The sequence below is a fragment of the Eumetopias jubatus genome, unplaced genomic scaffold, assembly GCF_037043125.1.
Source record: "Eumetopias jubatus isolate StellerSeaLion01/CBP00866 unplaced genomic scaffold, mEumJub1_p1.0 scaffold_15, whole genome shotgun sequence".
Taxonomy (NCBI): Eukaryota; Metazoa; Chordata; class Mammalia; order Carnivora; family Otariidae; genus Eumetopias; species Eumetopias jubatus.
In genome coordinates, this window is record NW_028274821.1 from 58,322,437 (window position 1) to 58,345,078 (window position 22,642).

The 22,642-nt window shown below is 40.1% G+C and overlaps 1 pseudogene; it reads right to left on the minus strand.

Moving 5' to 3' along the window:
* Positions 1 to 16,417: 16,417 nt before the first annotated feature.
* On the minus strand, positions 16,418 to 22,412 carry LOC148162427 (uncharacterized; annotated as a pseudogene).
* Positions 22,413 to 22,642: the final 230 nt, after the last annotated feature.

Here is a 22,642-nt window from a genome sequence, read left to right on the forward strand (position 1 = left end):
ATTTTCTGTATAAGAATCCATTAGGCATGTGAAAACCTTGGCTGAGTGTAATTCCCTCTAATGTGGACATCTATCATTTTGCTAGATATTGGCAGGACACATATCAGAATTCCATTACTTCCAGTCTGGCTCCTGTCACCAGTCCCTCCACTAAAATTGCTCTTTCCCAATCCCCAGCAACACCCACATTGCCTAATACAATGACTATTTTTTAATGCTTATTGTTCTGGAACTCAGAAACAGTTATTGAGTTGGTCACCTCTTGGTCTGTTCTCCTGCCTTCCTCAGACTCCTTGCTCCATCTTCTGGTCACATTCCCTCCCAGTTTTTCTTTTTGTCCTGACCTTCCTTCAGTCTCTTTCAAATGCTTTTCTTCTTTTTCTGGCCCCTTAAAAGAATTTGTTTTTGGTCTCCTTCTATGTGCTCTCTATTCACTCTCCGTGGATGATCTCAACTATATCCATGGCTTCAAGAGGTACCCTGATGACTCCCAAATCTGTATCTCCAGCCCTGACCTCTCTTGTGAACTCCCAACCCATATATCCTTCATCTGCATCTGGATGTCCCACAGGCATCTCAAACCTAACACAGCATAAATGAACTCATCTTTTCACCAGTACCTGGACCTTCACCTTCTCTCTATATCTCCATTAATGTCTCCATGGTCCCACAGTCACCTTGCCCTGTCTTCAAGAAGTTATTCCAGAGTCCTTCCTCTCCCTCTTCAATCTCACCTATATATCTTCACTCATCTGACTTCTACTCATTCTTCTTGTTTCAGCTTGGACATCATTTTCCCCAGGAACTTTTTGCCAACTCCACAAGTCTATGTAAGTTACTCCTTCTATGTGTTCCTAGAACACCTTAAACTTTCCCTCTCATAGTACTTATCACAACATAGTATTGTAATTGCCAGGTTACTTGTCTACTAGTTTCACAGACAACAAGAGTGGACCTTGTCTAAATTTCTTGTTGTTATAGTCTCAATGTCTAACACAATCCCTGGCACATGGTAGGTACTCATTAAATATTTGTTGAAGGAGTGAACAAATGAATCACTAAAACTTCAGATGGATTCAACAGTTCAATAATGATTACAGTTCAATATGTACTGTGCCTATCATGTGCCATTTTATTTCCAAAATTGTTTACTGAATATGTTCCCATATCTTATCTATAATGCCACTGTCTTAGCTAAGATTCCAGTAACTTCTTGACCAGGCTACTTAAGCAGTTTCTTAACTCAAACCTCAATCCTTTCTGCTCTATTCTCCACACAGCTTTCAGAATGATCTAAAATCAAATTAGATCATACCACTCCTGAGTTTAATGACTTCAGTGGGTTCACTATAGCCCTAGGATAGTCCAAAACCTAAGCAGGGTATAACAGAAACCTCCATGCTTTGGCTCCTGCCTACCTATTCTCCAGCCATATCACTCAACACTCCCCCACAGGCACCTACTAAATTAGACTACTAGTCCCTCCACATATACACAATCTCCAACTGTCTACCCTGACTCACTCCTATTCTTTCATAAAATGTTTATTGACCACTTGATATGTGCCAGCCAATGTTCTAGGTACTGGAGACTATGTGATGAATACCAAGACAAAAATCTCTGCCCTCTTGGTGAATTTTCTCTCTATTCAAATGCTACCTTGAATTGGATGCCTTTCTTCAGTGCTTCTACAGAACTATCAGAATATCTTTATGATACTTTATCACAACATGCCATAATTGTTGATGTACTTGAATGCTAGGGTAAATCTAGGTTTTATGATCCCTAAAGCTTATGCAATTTGGTTTTGTGCACCTGAGGGGGCATCTTTAAGAAAAAAATATTACTAATATAATATTGCTAAGCCCTTTCCAGGCAGGGCCTTGGAAGGGGCCTATGCAAATCATTTCATGGTAAATCCACTCCTATTTACCCATCTTTTCCAACAGACTATGAACTTTTTGTTTCTATACCTCCACTCTGTGCCATTTCAGAGTGCTTTCTCACAAATCTTTGTTTACTGCTTGCCCACAAAGTCTACTACAGAATAAGAATCTTGCCTAGGAGCTCTAGCTACCTGTCTTCTCTTATGGAACTTGCTCTTGAGCTAGTGAATCACTAATTCTAACACTTCATTTCAATTCTGCATCCTTTACTGAAAGTAGAAATCCTCTTAGAAGACTACTCACTGGCTCTCCAGGGGCTTCCAGACACTTCAATTAGTGTAGTCTATTTCCATAATGCACAGGACCTCTCAAAGCAGATTAATAACTTGTACAAGGGTGTTCCCGACAATCACTAGAGGATTTCAAAACTGTTTATAATAGGGGCTGTCACATGTACAAAGCGCAGACCCAGAGTCCAGATTTAGAAAAATTCTTTCTGACTTTCTCACTCAGTCTACATTTAAGACTTTAAGGCTACCTAAATCTGCAGTTTTCTTGGTCAAAAATCACTTTGGCTTTTTCCTCTGGATATATATACTGTATTGATCCAAACATTTCCTGAGCTGCCCAAAATCAGAGAATCAAGAGATTTTAGAGTAAGAAGGAACTGAGAGTTAAAAAAAATCATATATTAGTGTATCTATTATGTGCGAGCCATTGTGAGGAAAACAAAGAAGAGTAACATATCCCAGTTCTCAAGGAGCATATAAAAAAGTCTTTCCATGGCCAGATTTTTCTTACCTCTGGTGTTATTTTTCCATCCTTTCTCCAGCTCTGAACATTTTATTTTTCTAGGATCTTACTGAACTTTAAATCAGTCCCATTAATAAGTCACATGCTACTGGCACAAATTACAAATAACTGCAGAAAAAGATCATACTTATTAACTACTCTCCTAAATGTGGTAGACAAACAGAGAAAATTGCCTTTTTTAATACCTTAGAACCAGGCAGCGTATCCTAGAAATTAGCTAAATTTCATTTGCTGGAAACCAAGCAACTGAGCTCTAAGGAATGACTAAGGGCTTCCACGAGCTTCCATGGCCTCATAGATCTACATCACTGATGAGTCCCACACTGCAAATAATTCAGTTTCGAGGAAGATAAAGAATTTAAGGATATTAAAAGTTAATATCCATCAAACATTTATGTTTGTGCCTTTGAGGATCCACTAAATCTCAGACATTGAAAATAAAACATGGTCCCTGCCCTTAAGAAACTCATAGGCTAGTAATACAGACAGAAATCCTGCAGATAATAGTACAAAATGGCCGAATGATGATAGAGATAAGCACAGGGTACTACGTGAATCCAGAGGATGGGTACTAACCTAGCTGGTATGGAGGAAATAATATTTGACCTGACTTTTTTTTTTTAAGATTTTTACTTATTTATTTGAGAGAGAGAATGAGAGACAGAGAGCATGAGAGGGAGGAGGATCAGAGGGAGAAGCAGACTCCCCGCTGAGCAGGGAGCCCAATGTGGGACTCGATGCCAGCACTCCAGGATCATGACCTGAGCTGAAGGCAGTTGCTTAACCAACTGAGCCACCCAGGGACCCCTGACCTGACTTTTTAAAAAGATAAGTTTTAGACAGCAAAACTGAGAGGCAAAGTAAGGCAAGGTGCATACCAGTCATGTTACCAATGAATCAACAGAAAACAAACTTGGGATGATTTAATTAGAAAAAGAATTTATTAAAAAAGGTGCTGTGTAGCTCAGAGAACCCTTAGACTGATGATGCAAGATTAAAAAATAGGACACAAAAAGATGATGCTCAGGGTAAACACAGTCAAAATCATACCAGATAATGCATCCAATGAAAGTACTGTTGCTGCCATCATTGAACTCTGGATTTTTTAGCTTAAATTGCCAATGTTGCTGTACTGGACACTGGATGCTGGCACTGAACAGTGGATGCTGATACTAGATACTGGATGTCCAGTGCAAGACACTGGTTGACCCTCTGCAATCTTCAAAACTCATAAAATTTGTGATTCCTAAACCATACCAAGGAGATTCCAATACTGACAGTTAAAAAGAGGCATGGGGCAATTGGATGACTCAGTTGGTAAAGGACATGACTCTGGATCTCAAGTTTGTAGATTCAAGCCCCACACTGAATGTAGAGATTACTAAAAAATAAAATATAGCAGCATTCTAAGGAGAGGAGAGAGCAAGCGAAAATACACAGCTAATTTTTTTTAAAAAAGCCTATATTAGAAAAGAATGATCATGTATCAATAACTTTAGGCTTTAAACTTAAGAAGACAGGAAAAGATGAACAAACTAAATGCTAAGCTATCCGTGGGATGCCTGGGTGGCTCAGTTGGTTAAGCAGCTGCCTTTGGTTCAGGTCATGATCCCAGGGTCCTGGGATTGAGTTCCTCATCAGGCTCCTTGCTCAGCAGGGAGCCTATTTCTCCTTCTGCCTGCTCTGCCTGCCACTCACCTGCTTGTACTCTCTCCTCTCTGACAAAAAAATAAAATCTTTAAAAAATTAAATAAATAAATAAATGCTAAGCTAGCAGGATAAAAGGAAATAAAGAACACAATAATAATCGATGAAATAGAAAACAAAAACAATGAAGGAAATCAATAAAACCAAAAGTCGGTCTTTGTTTTTTTGTTTTTTAAAGAGTTTATTTGTCAGAGAGAGAGAAGAGCGCAAGCAGGAGGAACAGCAGGCAGAGCGGGCAGAGGGGAAAGCAGGCAGAGGAGAAGCAGGTAGAGGGAGAAGCAGGCTCCCCACTGAGCAAGGAGCCCGATGTAGGACTTGATCCTAGGACCCTGGGATCATGACCTGAGCCAAAGGCAGATGCTTAATGACTGAGCCACCTAGACTCAACCAAAAGTTGGTTCTTCAAAAAGAATAAATTTGACAAACCTTTAGTTAGACTAACAAAGAAAAAAAGAAAGAAGATAGAAATTACTAAAATAGAAATGTAAAAGGAAACTTCACTACAAATCTTCGAGAAATTAAAAGGGTTATAAAAGGAATGATATAAACAACTTTATGCCAATAATTTGGACAACTTATATAAAAAAGATAAAGTCCTAAAAAGACACAAATTACCAAAACTAATTCAAGAAGAAATGGAAAATCCAACTAGATCCATAACAAATAAAGAAGATGAATCAATAATTTAAAATCTCTCCACAAATAAAATCCCAGGCCCAGATAGTTTCAATGGTGAATTCTATCAAAATTTCAAGAATGTGTAATATTCTTGAATCTTTCACAAACTCTTTGGAAAATAGCAGAGAAAGAATCATTTCTCAATTTCTCTCAATTTCTCAATTTCTCAACTTATTCTTTTAGGTCAATATTACCAAATATTACCAAATACAAATGCTGGACAAAGACATCAAAAGAAAAAAATCATAAACCAAATTCCTTCATGAATACAGACACAAAAATCCTCAACAAAATAATAGGAAATTGAATCTAGCAAAATATAAAATAGATTAAACAATACGACCAACTGGAATTTATCCCAGGAATACAAATCTGATTTAACATATAAAAACCAACTAATGTAATATATCACGGTAATATTAAAAAGGACAAAAACTATATGATCACCTTAAAAGGTGCAGAAAAAACATTCAACAAGCTCCAACAGCAATTCGTGGGGAAAATTTTCTTTTTTTTAAATTAGAGTTTGTGGTACACATAAAAATAGTTTGCAATTGGGAGCTCTCTAACAGGGAATGAGACTCACAGGTATACTGTTATAAGACACCTTAAATAGTGAGAATGCAGAGGTTGTTTATTATTTTCAATGATTTATTATATCATTAGAGTTTTACTAATGATTGAGGATTGGTTAAAAGTGACCACCTCATGCCAATTTGGGGGAACAGCTTGAATTTTACCTATGATTTTCAGAGGCATATACAAGAAATAGCCCAAGGTAATTTTCACTTATTTTGCAGAATAAGCTAAGGTTGGATATAGTAATTTTCCTAATAGCATAATCAAAATGATCTATTGTCATTATTCTACAATCTGTGCTATTAATCTTCATCATTTGAGTCAAATCAAACTGTGTGATTACAGAGTGAGTCTAGAACATGCCCTAAATTAGGTCCAGTACCTTTAAGATTTTCCATGCATAGGGACAGATTGCTAGCAATGAAGTCTGAGTGGTTATGGGTCATCGTTTGGCTTCCAAGCTTCCTCCCAGTACCAGATTAATTGGTCATAAGTGTTAGTTGAATGGCCAAGGGATGGATACCATTCCTTTTTGTAAAGCCATTTTCCTGTCATCCAAGCATGCATAGGAGCTAGTTCTAATATTAACTGAGAATCTTTCTAAGCATTTAAGTGGCTACATAACCAACAATCATTTTGATTAATAAAGGAGGGTATGCATTGAGTGGTAGGCCTTAAGTAAAGAAAATCTCTAACAGAAAAAGGAACATGAGTATGAATGTTTTGTGTTAGTTCGTAAAACAGTAATATCACAATAATTGTTATAAAGAATGAGTTCTGCGAAAAAGACAGGGGATCTAGTAGAATCTTGTTCAGTGGTCTTGGGTGTAACCTATCTTCTTTGCCTTATTGTCTGCTTCAAGGGAAGTTTTTTTTCCCCTGGAAAATCCTTAATTTTAAGTTTACCATAGGTTTACAAGTCCAATAGTTGAGGAACAGGGAGGATTCTCTTTAACTGAGAGACATGACCCAAGTAATTTAACTGCTGTGTGAAAAAAGAGAACCTGATAGAGCCCTTTTCATCAAGGTTCAAGTACTGTTGTGAAAAAAAATTTCAATGAACTAGGAAGACAAGAGAATTTCCTCAGCCTAGTAAATAACATTTATAAAAAAGCCATAGCTAACATCATACTTATGGTGATTATGAAATATTGGGTGATTTCCTCCTAAAATCAAGGCAAGGCAATGATGTCTACACTCACCATTGCTATGTACCATTGTACTGGAGATTCTAGCCAGTACAACTAGGTAAGAAAATGAAATAAGAGGCATCCATGTTGGAAAGGAAGAAGTAGAACTATCTTTATTCACAGATAACATGATCTTGTGAGTAAAAAAATTCCTAAGGAATAAAAAACAAACAAAAAATTAGTAAAACTAATGAATGAGTTAATTAAGCTCACAAGATTCAAGATCAATACACAAAAAAGAAATGCATTTCTAAATACCACCAATGAGTCATCCAAAAATCAAATTAAGAAAACAACTCTCAGGAATTTAACAAAGAAATGTAAGAACTATACATAGGAAACTATGAACCATTACCAAGAGAAAGAGCTAAATAAATTGAGAGACATTTCATCTTCATAGATTAGAAGATGAAATATTATTAAACAGCAATTCTCTCCAAATCTATCTATAGATTCAATGCAATCCCTATTAAAATATAAGTTGTCTTTGTTGCAGAAATTGACAAGTTGATACTAAGTTTTATGTGAAAATTCAAAGGACCCAAAATAGAAAAAGCAATTTTGAAGAACAAACTTTTATTTTCTGATTTCAAAACTAATGGGAAGCTACAGTAATCAAGACAGCAGGATTCTAGTGTAAGGACAGCCATATAGATCAACAAAAGAGAACTGATAGCCTAGAAATAAATGGCCAAATAGCCAAAAACTTCATGAATTAATCCAAATGTCCATCTGCTGGTGAATGAGTATACAAAAAACATGGCATCCATAAAATGGACTTACTAGGAGGCAATAAAAAGGAAAGAAGTGATATATGCTACAACATAGCTGAAACTCAGAAACATGCTACATTAAATATCCAGGTGCAAGAGGCCATATACTGTATAATTCCATTTATATGAAATGTCCAGAAAAAGTTAATCTACACAGACAGAAAGTAGATTCACGGATGACTGGGGTTAGGAATGAGGAGTAACTGTATATGAGCAAGAGGGATCTTTCTGTGATGGTAAAACTATTCTAAAACTGAACCGTGGTGATGGTTACAAAACTCTATACATGTATTAAAAATCACTGAATTGCGGGCGCCTGGGTGGCTCAGTTGTTAGGTGTCTGCCTTCGGCTCAGGTCATGATCCCAGGGTCTTGGAATCAAGCCCCGCATCCGGCTCCCTGCTCAGTGGGAAGCCTGCTTCTCCCTCTCCCACTCCCCCTGCTTGTGTTCCCTCTCTCGCTCTCTCCCTGTCAAAAAATAAATAAAATCTTTAAAAAAATAATCACTGAATTGTACACTTAAGTGGATTCAGGTATGTAAATTAATTCTCAATAAAGGAGTTAAAAACAATTGTTGGATGACTGAATAAGGAACATGGAGAGGAAGAGACCTAAATCTATGTATCAATAACTATGTTAAATATAAATAGTTTAAACACACCAATTAAACAATAACATTGTCAGACTAAATAAAAATAATATCCAACTATATGCTATCTATAGGAAATCCACTTTAAATAATAAGATATAGATAAAGAGTTAAAAGATGGAAAAATAAATACCATTGGAAACTAATTAAAAGAAATCTGGAGTGCCTATATTAATATTAGACTTCAGAACAAGGATCGTTATCAGGAAAAAGAGCCACATTATGTAATGATAAAAGGGTTAATTCACAAAGGTAGCATCACAATCCTAAAGGTGTATGTACCTAATAGAAGATGTTCAAAACACATAGAGCAAAAACTGGTATTACTAGAAGTCAAATTCGTAAGTATATCTAAAAGCTTAAACACTGCTCTCTCAGTAATTAATAGAACAAATAAATAAAAAATCAGTAAGGATATAGAAGATCTGAAGAACACTATCAACCAACTTGACCCAAATGACATTTATAGAGTACTGCAGCTAACAAAATTCTTTTAAAGAGCACTTGAGGGGTGCCTGGGTGGCTCAGTTGTTGGGCTTCTGACTCGATTTCAGCTCCGGTCATGATCTCAGGGTTGTGAGATTGAGCCCCGAGTCAGGTTCAGTGCTGGGCCTGGAACCTGCTTAGGATTCTCTCTCTCCCTTTTCCTCTGCCCCACCCCAACCCCCACCCTGATTCGTGCACATATGCACACACCCTTTCTCAGAAAAAAAAAAAAAAAAGAGCACTTGAAAGATTCACCACGATAGACCATATTTCATATTTCTAGGCCATAAAATAAACTATAATGAATTTAAAGGAATTGAAATCATAGAGAGTCTGTTCTTGGACCTTAATGAAATAAACAGAAAAGTATCTGGGAAAATCCTAAAATAGATGGAAATTAAACAAGACACTACAAATAACTCATGCACCAGAGCATAAATCTCAAGGGAAATGAGAAAATATTTTTGAACTGAGTGAAAATACAACATATCAACTTGGAGATATTTACATTAATAAAGAAGAATGTTCTGAAATTAAATAGTGGTGACCATTACACAACAATGTTAATATACTAAAACCACTGAACTGCATTTTTAAAGGTGGGTTTTATGGTATGTGAATTATATATCTCAATTTAAAATCATAAAAGAAAGAAGAAATGTCTCAAAACAAAAATCTAAGTTTCCACCTTAAACCAAAACCAGAAGAGCAAACTAAACCCAAAGAAACAAAAGGAAGAAAATAATAAAGGTAAGAGCAGTTTTTTTAAAAAGATTTTATTTATTTATTTGAGGGAGAGAGATAAAGAGAACACACAAGCAGGGAGAGGGGCAGAGGGAGAAGCAAACTCCCTGCTGAGCAGGAAAGCCAACACGGGACTTGATCCCAGGACCCTGGGATCATGACCTGACCTGAAGGCAGATAGATGCTTAACCGACTGATTCACCCAGGTTGCCCTAGGAGTATTTTATAATAAAATTAGAAATTGAAAAACAATAGAGAAAAATCAAAGAAAACAAAAGCTGATTCTTTGAAATGATCAATAAAATTGACAAACCTCTAGCCAGACTGAGAGTGGGGAAAAAGACACATATTACTAATATTGGAAATAAAATAGGGTGCCTGGGTGGCTCAGTCTGTGAAAAGAAACAGTTTTCTTTTTTTTAAAGATTTTATTTATTTATTTTATTTTTTCACATGATTGTCTACATGAAAAATCTCAAGGAATCTATCAAAAAAAAAAAAGCTCCTAGAACTAACATATGAGTTTATCAAGGTCACAGGATACAAACATAATAAAAACCAACTGTATGCCCCTATACTAGCAATGAATAATCAGAAGTTGAAATTATGAAAACTGCACAAAAAACATGAAATACTTAAGCATAACAAAATATGTGCAGGATCTAAAACACCAATAAAAGAAATCAGAGGAAACCTAAATAAATTAAGAGATATACCATGCTCGTGGGTTTGTAAGAGTTAATGTTGAGGATGACAATTTTCCCCAAACTAAAGATTTAACACAATTCCATTAAAATTCCAACAGGATTTTTTGTACAAATCAACAAGCTCACTCTAAAATGTATGTGGAAAGGCAAAGGAACTAGAATATCCAAAACCATTTTGAAAAAGAATAAAGTTGGGGCACCAAGGTGGCATAGTCAGTTAAGCTGCTGCCTTCAGCTCAAGTCATGATCCCAGGGTCCTGGGACCGAGCCCTGTATCGGGCTCCTTGCTCAGTGGGGAGCCTGCTCCACCAGCTTGTGCTCTCTTTCTCTGTCTGTGTCAAATAAATAAATAAAATCTTTAAAAAAAGAATAAAGTTGAAGGACTCATACCACCCAGTTTTAAGATTTACTATAAAGTTATACTAATAAAGATGACAATGTGGTAAGGACAAAAGAATGAAGACATAGATCAATAAAACAGAATACAGTCCAGAAATAGACCCACACAAAAATGGCCTATTGAGTTTTGACATAGGTGCAAAGGTAATTCAAAGAATTACGAGCTCTCTGCTCAGCGGGCAGCCTGCTTCTCCCTCTTCCTCTGCTGCCCCACCTGCTTGTGTTCTCTCTCTCTCTCTCTCTCTCAAATAAATAAATAAATAAAATCTTTAAGGAAAATCCAGTGAAATCAATGAGATACCAAAACATACTTATAATGGCTAAAAACAAAACAAAAACCTGACAATACCAAGTACTGGAGAGGATGTAGAACAACTGGAGCATGTGTACATTGCTGATGGGAATGCAAAAAGATACACTCATTTTGGAAAACACTTTATAGGTTCCTTATAAAGTCAAACATACAATTACCATACCACCAAGCAATCATACACCTAGGTACTTACAAAAGTGAAATGAAAACTTATCACACAAAAATCTGTACATAAATATTTCTAGTTACTTCATTCATAACCACCAAAAACTAGAAACAGCCCTAATGTCCCTCAATTGACTGGCTGAAGCCCTAAGTAAAAGAAATGGAAAGAAAAGAACAACCAAGACGCAGGAAGAGCAAGGACTGACCAACACAGGCCTGGGGTCACAGCAGCAACAGTGGGCGGGTCTTCTCTTCAGGACACCTAACTCAAGTCTAGCAATCCCCAAGCTCTTGCTGTTTGGTTCTTTTGTTTTGATTTTTGGTTTTGGTTTTGTTTTGTTTAATTATGGGGGAATTCATATAACAAATTTAACCATTTTAAGAGAACAATTCAGTGGTATACAGTCCATTCACAATATATAGAATGAGAAAAATATTTACAAATCAAATATATAACAATCTAGTATCCAAAATAGAGTTCTTACAACTCAACAACAATAACAAAAAGCAAACAAAAACTGGGCAAATAACTTGAATAGGCATTTCTCTGAAGATGACATAGAATGGCCAACAAGCACATGAAAAACATGTTCAACACCATTAGCCACTAGGGAGATCAAAACCACCCTGAGGTACCACTTATATCCACTACAATGTCTAAAACAAGAAAAGAAAAAGAACAGATGTTGGTGAGGGCATAGAAAAAGAGGAATTCTCATACAATTTGGTGGGAATGTAAAATGGTTCAGCCACTGTGGAAAGCAGTTTGCCAGTTCCTCAAAAAGTTAAACATAGAATTACCATGTACTGCTTTGTTCTGAGTTTCAAATTTGGGAGTCTATGACAGCACCAATTTACATTGGGTGTCTACTTCTGGATCAAATGGCAGCAGCCAGGGGTTGAGTTGCCTAAGTCTGAGAAGGCCACTAGGATCTTATCCTTATGCTCTAGAGCCATTCACAGCAAAGGGGAATTGTGTGCTAGGTAGTTGCCCCAAGAGATGTGTACTGTAAGCAAAAAGGGTGCACTGATTACCTTCCACTGGAGGTCACCATCAGAATATGAAAAGTACAAAAGAGGATTCAGTGGCATTCTGATTACTTTTTCCCCTCACAGTCTTCTCAATATCCCAACAGATTTTTGTCTAAGGCCTAAGAGAAAATACACTCATTCTCACGTTTATATTTTAAAATTTTGTTTGAACTGGGGTGCCTGCGTGGTGCAGTAAGTTAAGCATCCAACTCCTGGTTTCAATTCAGGTAGTGATCTCAGGGTTGCGAGATTGAGGCCCCCCATCAGGCTCCACCATCCTCAAGGAGTCTACTTGAGATTCTCTCTCCCTCTCCCTGCCCCTCCCACTTGTGCTCTCTATCTTGGATAAATAAATCTTTAAAAAAAGAGTAACATTTTGTTTGAACTACTGACAGAAGATATATCCACTTTCATTCAGTCCTTTATCTAAAAGATAACACTTCTAAATGCTTAGGTTGGTCTTTAACATGCAACTACCTGCTCAAAAACTTGTATGGGCTCCCTATTACCTACCATATTAAAACATCTTTTTAGAGGTCTTTATCAAATACCCTCTCTCTGCCTTGCTAAACTCCTTATTTATTAAACATTTGTTGAGGGGCACCTAGGTGGCTCAGTTGGTTAAGCATCTGACTTTGACTCAGGTCATGATCTCAGGATCCTGGGATCGAGCCCTGTGTCAAGTTCTGCACTCAGCGGGGAGTCTGCTTGTCCCTCTGCCCTTCTCCCTCCTCGTACTCACTCTCTCTCAAATAAATAAAATCTTAAAAATTTTTGTTGAATATAAAATGATCTCTACTTTCCAGACACTAACATGGATATACTGACCAATATTTGTCAATCTTAATGACAAGAACTTATGGGCATAATGGCATCAAATTTCTGAACTCAGACCATCCCAGAATATTTGTGGCATATTTTTGTCATAATTAAAAGACAAGGGGAAAAAAACAGTTGAAAACACAATTTCTGTCTTGCAAGAGCAGTTCTGTGTGGTACAGGCTACTCTCCAGCAACCCTTGACCCGGTCTTGTCACAGTCCTGGCTGCCTCCAGACATACATTGTTCCCTCCCACCTTGCTTTTTGTTTTTTTTAAATATATATTTATTATTGAAGTACTGTTAATGTCTAATATTAGTTTCAGGTGTACCACATAGTGATTTGACAATTCTATACATTACTCAGTGCTTGCCACAATAAGTGTAGTCACCATCTGTCACCATACAATGTTACTACAATGTTAGTGACTATATTCCCCATGCTATACTTTTAATCTCCACCATTTATTTATTACTGGAAGTGTGTACCTCTTAATCCCTTTCACCTATTTTACTCATCCCACCTCCCCTCTGGCAACCACCAATTTTTTCTCTGTATTTACAAGTCTGTTTTTGTTTGTCTGTTTTTTGTTTTGTCTCTCATTTTGTTTTTGAGATTCCTCGTATGAGTGAAATCATAAGGTATCTGTCTTTCTCTGTCTGACTTATTTCACTTAACAATACCCTCTAGGTACATCCATGTTGTCACAAATGACAAGATTTCATTCTTTTTTATGGCTGAATAATATTCTAGTGTGTGTGTGTGTGTGTGTGTGTGTGTGTGTACATGCTATATCTTCTTTATCCATTCATCTACCAATGGGCACTTGGATTGCTTCCATTTCTTGGCTATTGTAAATAATGTTGCAATAAATATAGGGGTGCATATATACCTTTTTAAATTAGTGTTTTTATTTTCTTTGGGTAAATACCCAGCAATGGAATTACTGGATCATATGGTATTTCTATTTTTAGTTTTTTGAGGCACCTCCATACTGTTTTCCACAGTGGTTGCACCAATACACATTCCCACCAACAGTTTATGAGGGTTCCCTTTTCTCTACATCCTTGCCAACATTTGTTATTTCTTGTCTTTTGGACACTAGTCAGTTTGACTGGTATTAGGTGATCTCTGAAAGCATGAAACTGGACCACTTTCTTACACTATACACAAAAACAAACTCAAAATGTATTAAAGATCTAAATGTGAGACTTGAAACCATCAAAGTCCTAAAAGAAAACATAGGCAGTAATCTCTTGGACATTAGTCTTAGCAACATATTTATGGGTATGTCTTCTCAGGCAAGAGAAACAAAAGCAAAAATAAACTATTGGGACTGCACCAAAATAAAAGCTTTTGCATAGCAAAGGAAGCCATCAACAACATAAAAAGGCAACCTACTGAATGGGAGAAGATACTTGCAAATGATATATCTGAAAGGCTTAATATCCAAAACATATAAAGAACTTCTAATACACCCCCAAAATAATAATTATCTGATTTACAATGGGCAGAGGACGTGAATAGACATTTTTCCAAAGAAGACACAGAAGGCCAACAGACTGATGAAAAGATGTTTAACATCACTAATCATCAGGGAAAGGCAAACCACCTTACTTCTTTTGCTATTCCTTTGACCTTGAAATCTTATCTTGTGCACCATCATTCTATTCTGTGCCCCTTACTAGGAGAGATAAGGTAAACCATCTTCAAAAAGTGTGCACGTGGGGCGCCTGGGTGGCTCAGTCGGTTAAGCGACTGCCTTCAGCTCAGATCATGATCCTGGAGTCCCGGGATCGAGTCCTGCATTGGGCTCCCCGCTCGGCGAGGAGCCTGCTTCTCCCTCTAACCCTCCCCCCTCTCATGTACTCTCTCTCTCATTCTCACTCTCTCAAAATAAATAAATCAATCTTTAAAAAAAAAGTGTGCACTTACTAACTCTCCAAACCCGAAACAATCCTTACAGTAATAAGCTGTCTTTTCTGAATATAAGAACTTTGCATGTAATTTTTAAGACATAAGGGAATTTGAAAAATTCTCATACTGTTTATAGTACTTAAGTATCAACAATAAGTTAAATGACTATTATGTGTTTTCCTTAAACCAAGCTCCTCCCTTCATGAAGTATTCTGTCTCTCTCCTCCTTGGAATTACCATTGCATTTCATTCCTCTATTGAGCAAAACTCATTTTCTGTTTTACATTATGGTTCTCTGCAAAGCTTGCTTCCTCTGTGAGATTGCAACTCCTTGAGGGAAAGTACTGTGTCTTAATCTTATTTGCACCCCTTCTAGTTCTCAGCACAATGCCTGATATACTATAGGTGGACAATACACATTTTTTTTTTTTTTGAATGAAGGAAGGAATTAACCACCAGAGATTTCTACGGTGATATTATTACAGCCTTTTCTTCCATATATCCTGTCAAACAGGATGGAAATAAAACACTTACTGAAAACAGTTCAGAGAACTGTATCTGTGAAACTGCTGATACAATGTAATTCTTAAGAAGGTTAAGGGCTTCCTGCTAACAGAAAGCTATCTGCTCTTTTGTGTTACTTTCACAAGCGGGGTGGGGGGGGTGGGGGGTGGGGGGGTGGGGGGGATAGTGGTTCCTGAGAAATAAGTACTAATTTTAAAATTCCATAGATTAGTGTTAGCATCCTTCTCTTTCTCAATGGCAGTACAGTAAAATAGGAACTTGGGGTCTGAAGTCAGAATTTAAGGATTTCAATCTCACCTCCACCACATATTAGCTACATGACCTGCGCTTCATTTTCATCACCAGCAAAATGTAGTCCCTCAAAGGAACGGTATAAAAATTCATAACTTAATATATTTAGTTTTTAGTACCTGGTACTTTGTTTAGAAGTAATAGCATACAACACCCAGTGCTCATCACTTCAACTGATGAATCAGTAAATTCTACCTCAGAAATGAATACACTATATGTTAATTAAACTGAATTTTTAAAAAAGTGATAGCAACATGTAGTACTATATTGATCTTATATTCCCTATTGGCAAGTTTCATGATGTTAAGGATAAAATGAGTTTCCTTTTTTTTAATCCCCTATTACCCGCCTAGTACAGTGTGTAACAAATACTAGATGCTCAAAAAATGTTTATTTGAGATATGTATTTGAAGGTATGTTAAAAATGTAAACGAAATTACAAACGGTTCTTGGCATTTCATTTGCGTATCTTCAATTATTTCTTTATAATTAGTTGTTAGGTACTTTATGACTTGATCTTTTTCTTGCCCTCTTCAGAGGATGCAGTTTGGTGTAATGCATGTTATAGCCCTCAGGGCTGCTGGCCTCCTCACATGCTGGCTACTCAGAGTCTGAGGGATGAGGCTGCAGCAGCAAAGAGTGGGTCATATCAAGGTACAGCTTTGCTGCTGGAGGTGGAGGACCAATAACCTCAGAAAACAGCGCACAGGAACAGTTGGGCCAGCAGAGCACTTTGTGACGGCTCATTTGGACACTCCGCAGTGGGGTACGGCCAAGGTGAGAGCCCTAACGCGCGGGTCGTCCGCCCGGAGGCCTTGACGGGGCACTTGGGTCTGACGCGAGAGGGAAGGGCTCGGGCCGAGGCCGCTTGGATGAGTCATTCTCACCTCCCCAGGCAGGTGCGGGTGGCAGGACGCTTCGCCTCGGCGGGCGGGAGCCGAGAGCCGCCGCGGAGTCCCCTCTCGGGACGCCTCCTCCGGGCGGGCACTGACCTTGTCGCTGGCGGCCCGACTGCCGAGAGGACCCGGCAGACCCCGCAGAGCCGGGCGCTGGTCCGGGCGCCCACTGCCTCCCGGACCCACAGGTCGTCGGAGCCGGCCGCCGCCCTCCTGCGCTCCCTCGGCGGCTCAGTCCCACGCGAGGTCACCCGCTGAGCCCAGAGGGCCGCGCCGCGAGGCGCAGGAGGGCGGGGCGGGGCGCGCGCCCACCGGCCCGCGGAGGTCGTCTCGCGCGGGCGCACGCGCCGCAGCCGCGCGGGGCGGGGGGTGGGGAGGGTGGGTGTGCTTGGGGCGCGCGCGCCGCCGCCGCTGCCGCCTCAGCCTGCTGCTCCGCCCGCGCCGCCTGCTCCCGGCGCTCGGCCCCAGCACGCCGGCTCCCGAGCGGCCATGGGCGGCGCGGGGTTCGCGGTGTAGAGTCCGCCAGTCCCGGACCCGCGTCCCGCACCCTGACGGTCCCGGTAAGCGGGGGCGGGGGCGGCGGGGACCCGGCAGGCACCCTAAGGGACGGGTCTGCGGGCCTCGGACAACCCTTTGGGGACTCTGAGGTGTTGTGTGGGAGCCGCCCCTAAGGGAGTCCTTGAGTACGGGGATAAACCCCAAGTGTCCCTGCCTCTGCCCCTTGGGAGAGTCCCGGAGGCGGTGCGGGGAGCCGCCCCCAAGGAGGACCCCTGTGTGAATGCAGACTCCCAGGGCTCTCTCTGCATTTGCTGCCATGGGGAGGCGCAGTGTGGAGGCACCGTCCCCGCAGAGAGACCGTCTGTATAAGTACCGGAGGGCAAGGGTGGTCTCTGGTGGTGTCTCAATGGAAGACCATTTGAGAGCATAGCGGAGCCTCGGGAGCCTGCGCGGTGGAGATGGAGCCCACAGAGGACCCCTGTATAAAGGAATACTTTAGACTGTGCCCTAGAACTGCCTGGAAGGAACCTCTGACAGGAAGGAGAGGAGCCTGCCACGGGATCTAGGCCAGGAGTAACTCCCCATATGCCCACAGGACTTTGGCCTTGACCTTTCTAGGGCTCAGTGTGCCCTAAATTGCGTCCCTCCAAGGTGGCCGAGAGGCTGGGGCCCTGCGGGACTGCTGCCTTTGTCCCTTCCAACCCCCACCCCATTCGAAATTTTATTCTCCGTGGTAGCGCAGGTTGTCTCCAAGCTGGATTTTTGTGGAGGCAGGAACTTCTATTAGAGCAAAGGGCATTAAGGGAAGGGAGGACCGGTGAGGCCTCTGAAGCAAAGATAGGAGACTTGGGGTCCGGGGCTTGACTGTCCACAAGCAAGCCGTTAAGATCAGGTGGAATAATTGATGCTGGCAGGTCCTGGAAGAGAAAGTCCTTTGAAGGAAGGAAAAAAGGATATGTAGGATTATTGAGCACCCATGTGCCAAGTACCATGCCAGGGATATTTAACATCTCATATAATCCTTAAAACAGCATTATGAAATTATCCCTTTTAAACATTAGGCACTTTAGACTCAGAGAAGTTTAGCAGTTTGTCCAAGGTCACAAAGCTTGGAATCATGAAATCTGTTTTTTGAAGTTTATTTGGGAAAAAAATTATCAAGGAGAGGCAGAAGCAAAAATGTATATTTGTTAAGTTGCGTTAAGATACTAAACATAGGGCTTTGTATACGATTAGTAAATGTGATGATTAAATAAGTGAATGAGGACAGTTTAATTGGGGATGAGACTGCTGCAGGAACTGATATCCACTGAATCCCCAGATTTCAGGGTGTGGCTTCCTTCACTGGCAACCCCACTGTAATGATGCCTCTGGGTGTCTCCAGACTTAATTGGGTCTGGAAGAGGCCTTTGGGTGTGGTCTTTGATAGGACTTGCTCTGGGAAACAAGAGGAACACTTCAGAGGATGGTCTTTTAAGACCACCCTCCCAGCTTGCAGAATCCTTGAGGGAGCAGAGGGAGAGACAGGGTCACTTTTAGGAAGCGTGATTCACAGTGTCTTTGTGGCCATCTGAATACTGCACCACAGACACTGGTCCACAGATAACACACAGGAGTTTTTCCAAAAAGTGCTTCTATATGATGAGGAGGAGGGCTGAACAGGTGCAGAACCAAAGAAGGCTTATTGGAAGTCCATTGTCTGGGGAGGGCAAAGGGTTCTTCACCTGATAGAGTGATGCACCCTTATCTCACCCGCTTGGCTGTGGTAATGCTTTCATTCCACCTGAATGCCAAGTTGCAAATTTGGGACCAAGGAGAGATTCTGGTTTCTTGTCCAAAAATGGAGTGGTGAGGGAAGTCAGCAATGTAATTCACCAGAGAACCATTCTGAGTTTTCCCGTTCCCCTTTTATCCTTCCACATAGCCAAACCTAGTGACATCCTCCTATAATAGAAGTGGTTTCCCTGGGCTCCTGGGGTTACTTAGGAAAGATCAAGCTTGTGAGAAAACAAAACAACCTAATTTACCAATTGTTAGCTTTTCTATTTAACTCAATGCCTGCCTGAAGCATGGGTGTGGCACGTCATGCACAGCTCCCTCAGTGGAGTAAATTCTGACAAAGGTTTATATTGGCTAATCACCTCCCCATCACAGAGTTGTTTATAATCCCCTTTCAGTTCAAACCCCTTTCATCAACTTAACACACCAAAATAAATAGGGATATGGAGATATATATATGGTTTTTTTAATATATTATAGTTTTTTATATTCATATATAGTTTTTTAAGAAAATCAGAAGGAGTAAGCTGCAAATATGATCTTTGCTCCAAATCAGAATATGTCCTTGGGGTCTTTTTCTACACCGGTCTTTTCAGAGAGGGCTCTTGGTATCACACCCTCTCATGTCCCTGGAAAAATTGCTAGATGGGTTCAGGTGCTCCCCACATACTGGACCTTGAGTATCGTCTCCTTGATGTCCAGGTTTGGGTAAACATAAAGATTACAAAAATCCTAAGAATACTAACTCTCCCCTAATCACAACACAAGTCAAATCATTCCAGAATGGATGTGAAGGATGTCACATAGTTGCCTTAATCTACTCAAAAAAATGCTTTCTCCAAAGGAAAATAAAAGGGGAAAGAATTTCACTTGCATGTACACAGATATATCTGGGTTTTACTTAAGGATTTTTTAGCCTTTAATCTTCCACATCTTCTCTGATCACATTCTTACAGTTTTCTTCCTCCTACATTTGCAATATTTTTGACAGTGCTTCCTTTTCCTCAAACATGAATAGTAGGGCTTTCTCCAGCCCATTTCCCACACTCCCTTTGTTTTTTCAGTACACCTGTTCCTAAGTGGATCATATTTATACAAATAGTTTCCTTTCTCTTTAGTTACAGAATCTATTCCCTTCTCGTCCCACCTGCTTTTCTCCAGCAGTACTCTTGATTTCTGCTATCTTCATTTCTCAAATTGATTTATTCATTTCTGATGGGAATATCATCCATTCCATCCCTCAATCTTAATGACCAAGTTCTGATAGGAATTGCTTACCAGCTTTGGACCAAGAAACCAAGACCATCAATTTGTAGCTGGAGACATTATTTTTTCCATTACAACATCCCTCTCCAAACTTCCTCCCCTCCTAGCAATCCCCTCAGAGACTCATAGATACTAAGTGCTACCTACTTGCCAGGCATTATGCTAGATAAATACAACAGTTGTTTGCCCTTGAGGAGTTCACATAGAACCAGTCGGGATTTCTCTAATCATTTACTATAGAGAAAAGTAAGGGGAAATTACAGTTTTACAGAGTATCTATAGGAGTCAGTGTAGAGTAAGTATGCCTTTTCCCAGTCATCACTGAAATACAGCTGCTGTTCTGTGCCCCCTCTGGCAGATCCACTTTTAATCCCCCTGCCATTGCCCTGCCAAAATTACTTTTGCCCATTTGCTTTGAATGAACTGGCCACACTCTTATCTTCTTATGATAATAATGACAGTACCTTATATTTGGATAACATGTTGTACTTAAAGCCCTTTTACATACATGATTTCTATTTGTGAGGAATGTTTCACCTTACTGGGGTCTTCTCACTAAAACAACAGTGTGTGGGCTGCCTGGATCACTTTCTCTATTTTTTTTTTCTTTTTGGAGTCTCTTAATCAAGTTTATGGGTCTCCCAGAGGGAAAGCCCCAGTGATTCACTACAGTCACCACCTACCAGCTCTTAGGCTATGGAGAGGAGTTTCTTGTTGGGTCCAAAGGCCAAGCAATGTGCTCACTGGTCAGCCCTGGTACTTAATCAGGGCTATCCTATTACCTGGCCTCAGAAAATTCAGTTCTCTGGTTCTTTTTTTTTTAACCTCCTGAAATCCAAATACATATTCCCTTCTAAACAAATATTTTAAGCATACTGTCTCAAACCAGTTTTTTGGGCTGATTCATAACATGAAGGCAGTTTTCCTTGTCTATTTCTATCCAGCAACCGGCTGGCTTCATACCATCTGAGCTATGATGGAGTCCCCATATAGCAGTACATGCCTTGGCATGTGCTTTTACCTCTTCCTGGAATGCTTTTTTTTTTTTTCCTTAGCCACTCGGGTAACTCCCACTCATATTTCAAAATTTAGCTCAAGCAACACCTTTTTTTAAAAATCCTACACTCATGCCCCCTACACATGCATATACACTGCATTCTCACAGGCTGAGTGAGATTCCATTTGTTCATTCTACCAACAGTTATTAAGTGCTTGATTTGTGCCTGACACATAGTAGGCTGCACTCAGCAAATATTCATAGAATCAATAAACAAAGATAATTAAGGTGTAATAAGTTTATTAAATGGGGTTGAGGAGCGCCTGGATGGCTCAGTTGTTAAGCGTCTGCCTTCAGCTCAGGTCATGATCCCAGGGTCCTGGGATCGAGCCCCGCATCAGGCTCCCTGCCCCACGGGAAGCCTGCTTCTCCCTCTCCCACTCCCCCTGCTTGTGTTCCCTCTCTCATGTGTCTCTCTCTGTCAAATAAATAAATAAAATCTTTAAATTTTTTTAAATAAATAAAAAATAAATGGGGTTGAATCTCTGCTTCAGGGGCCCACAGCGGAGAACAGGGAGTGCCTCTCCATCTTGCTGAAAAGCTCTGCTTGCTAAGTGCAGTCACACCACCCAATCACTGATAGTGTGCTATTTCTTAACTGTTGCTCTGCTTCGGTGGGAAGCCAGCACTGTAGCTTTTCATGAAGACTCATCCTAAGCCCCCAGAGGCTAAAGATCATGCCATAATTTTGTTCTCATGTATATTAGAGCTTTGTTGACTTTCAGTAAATATTAAAAACAGGATCTCCATCATGTCTTATTCTCTTGAGCAGAGTTCAGGAAGACAGTTTAATTCAGTGTTTAGAGCTTCTGCGGCTTGGAAACCCCAAAAGAGCCCTGTGCAGTTGGGAGTGACTGTCTCCCTGGACTAACTGAAGCCAATGCTGCTGTGTTGGATAAATAGGGTGAATGGAGGAAGACACGGAGGTACTAGGTAGACCCTTTCAGGCTCTGCAGACATGACAACTAAAAGCTGTAAGCTACTTTTAGGCCACACAATGGCTGACTATGAACAGGGCTCCCAGAACAATGTTGTGAGACACTGCATTCCTAAACCAAAACTCTTTTTGATGGCTTTTGTTTAAATCTTGAGATTGATGTTGATGTCCACAGTGAGCTTAGAGTCTGTGCTATGCATTTTGCATTTCTTAGACTCTAGTTCTGCTGGTTTTCCATACCCTTGTGGCTAGTTACCTTCTATGTTAAGTACGTACTTTTCCCCGAAGCTCTCTTTTTGGCACATGCTTCCTGGAACCAGTTGTCAGCTACTTTGAAATTTTTCACCCTCATGTGCAGATGCTGCTCATGCTGAATTTCTCCAGCCCAAACCCAGGAGGGAGGAAATACATTTTCAAGCTTCCTACACCTGCCCTTAGAGCAGTATTCTTCCTGTGAGCCGGGCCACAGTGCCACAGGATGCAGCATAAATGCTGGGGACCACTGACCGCGGTAATATTATCTCTTACTGTGTTT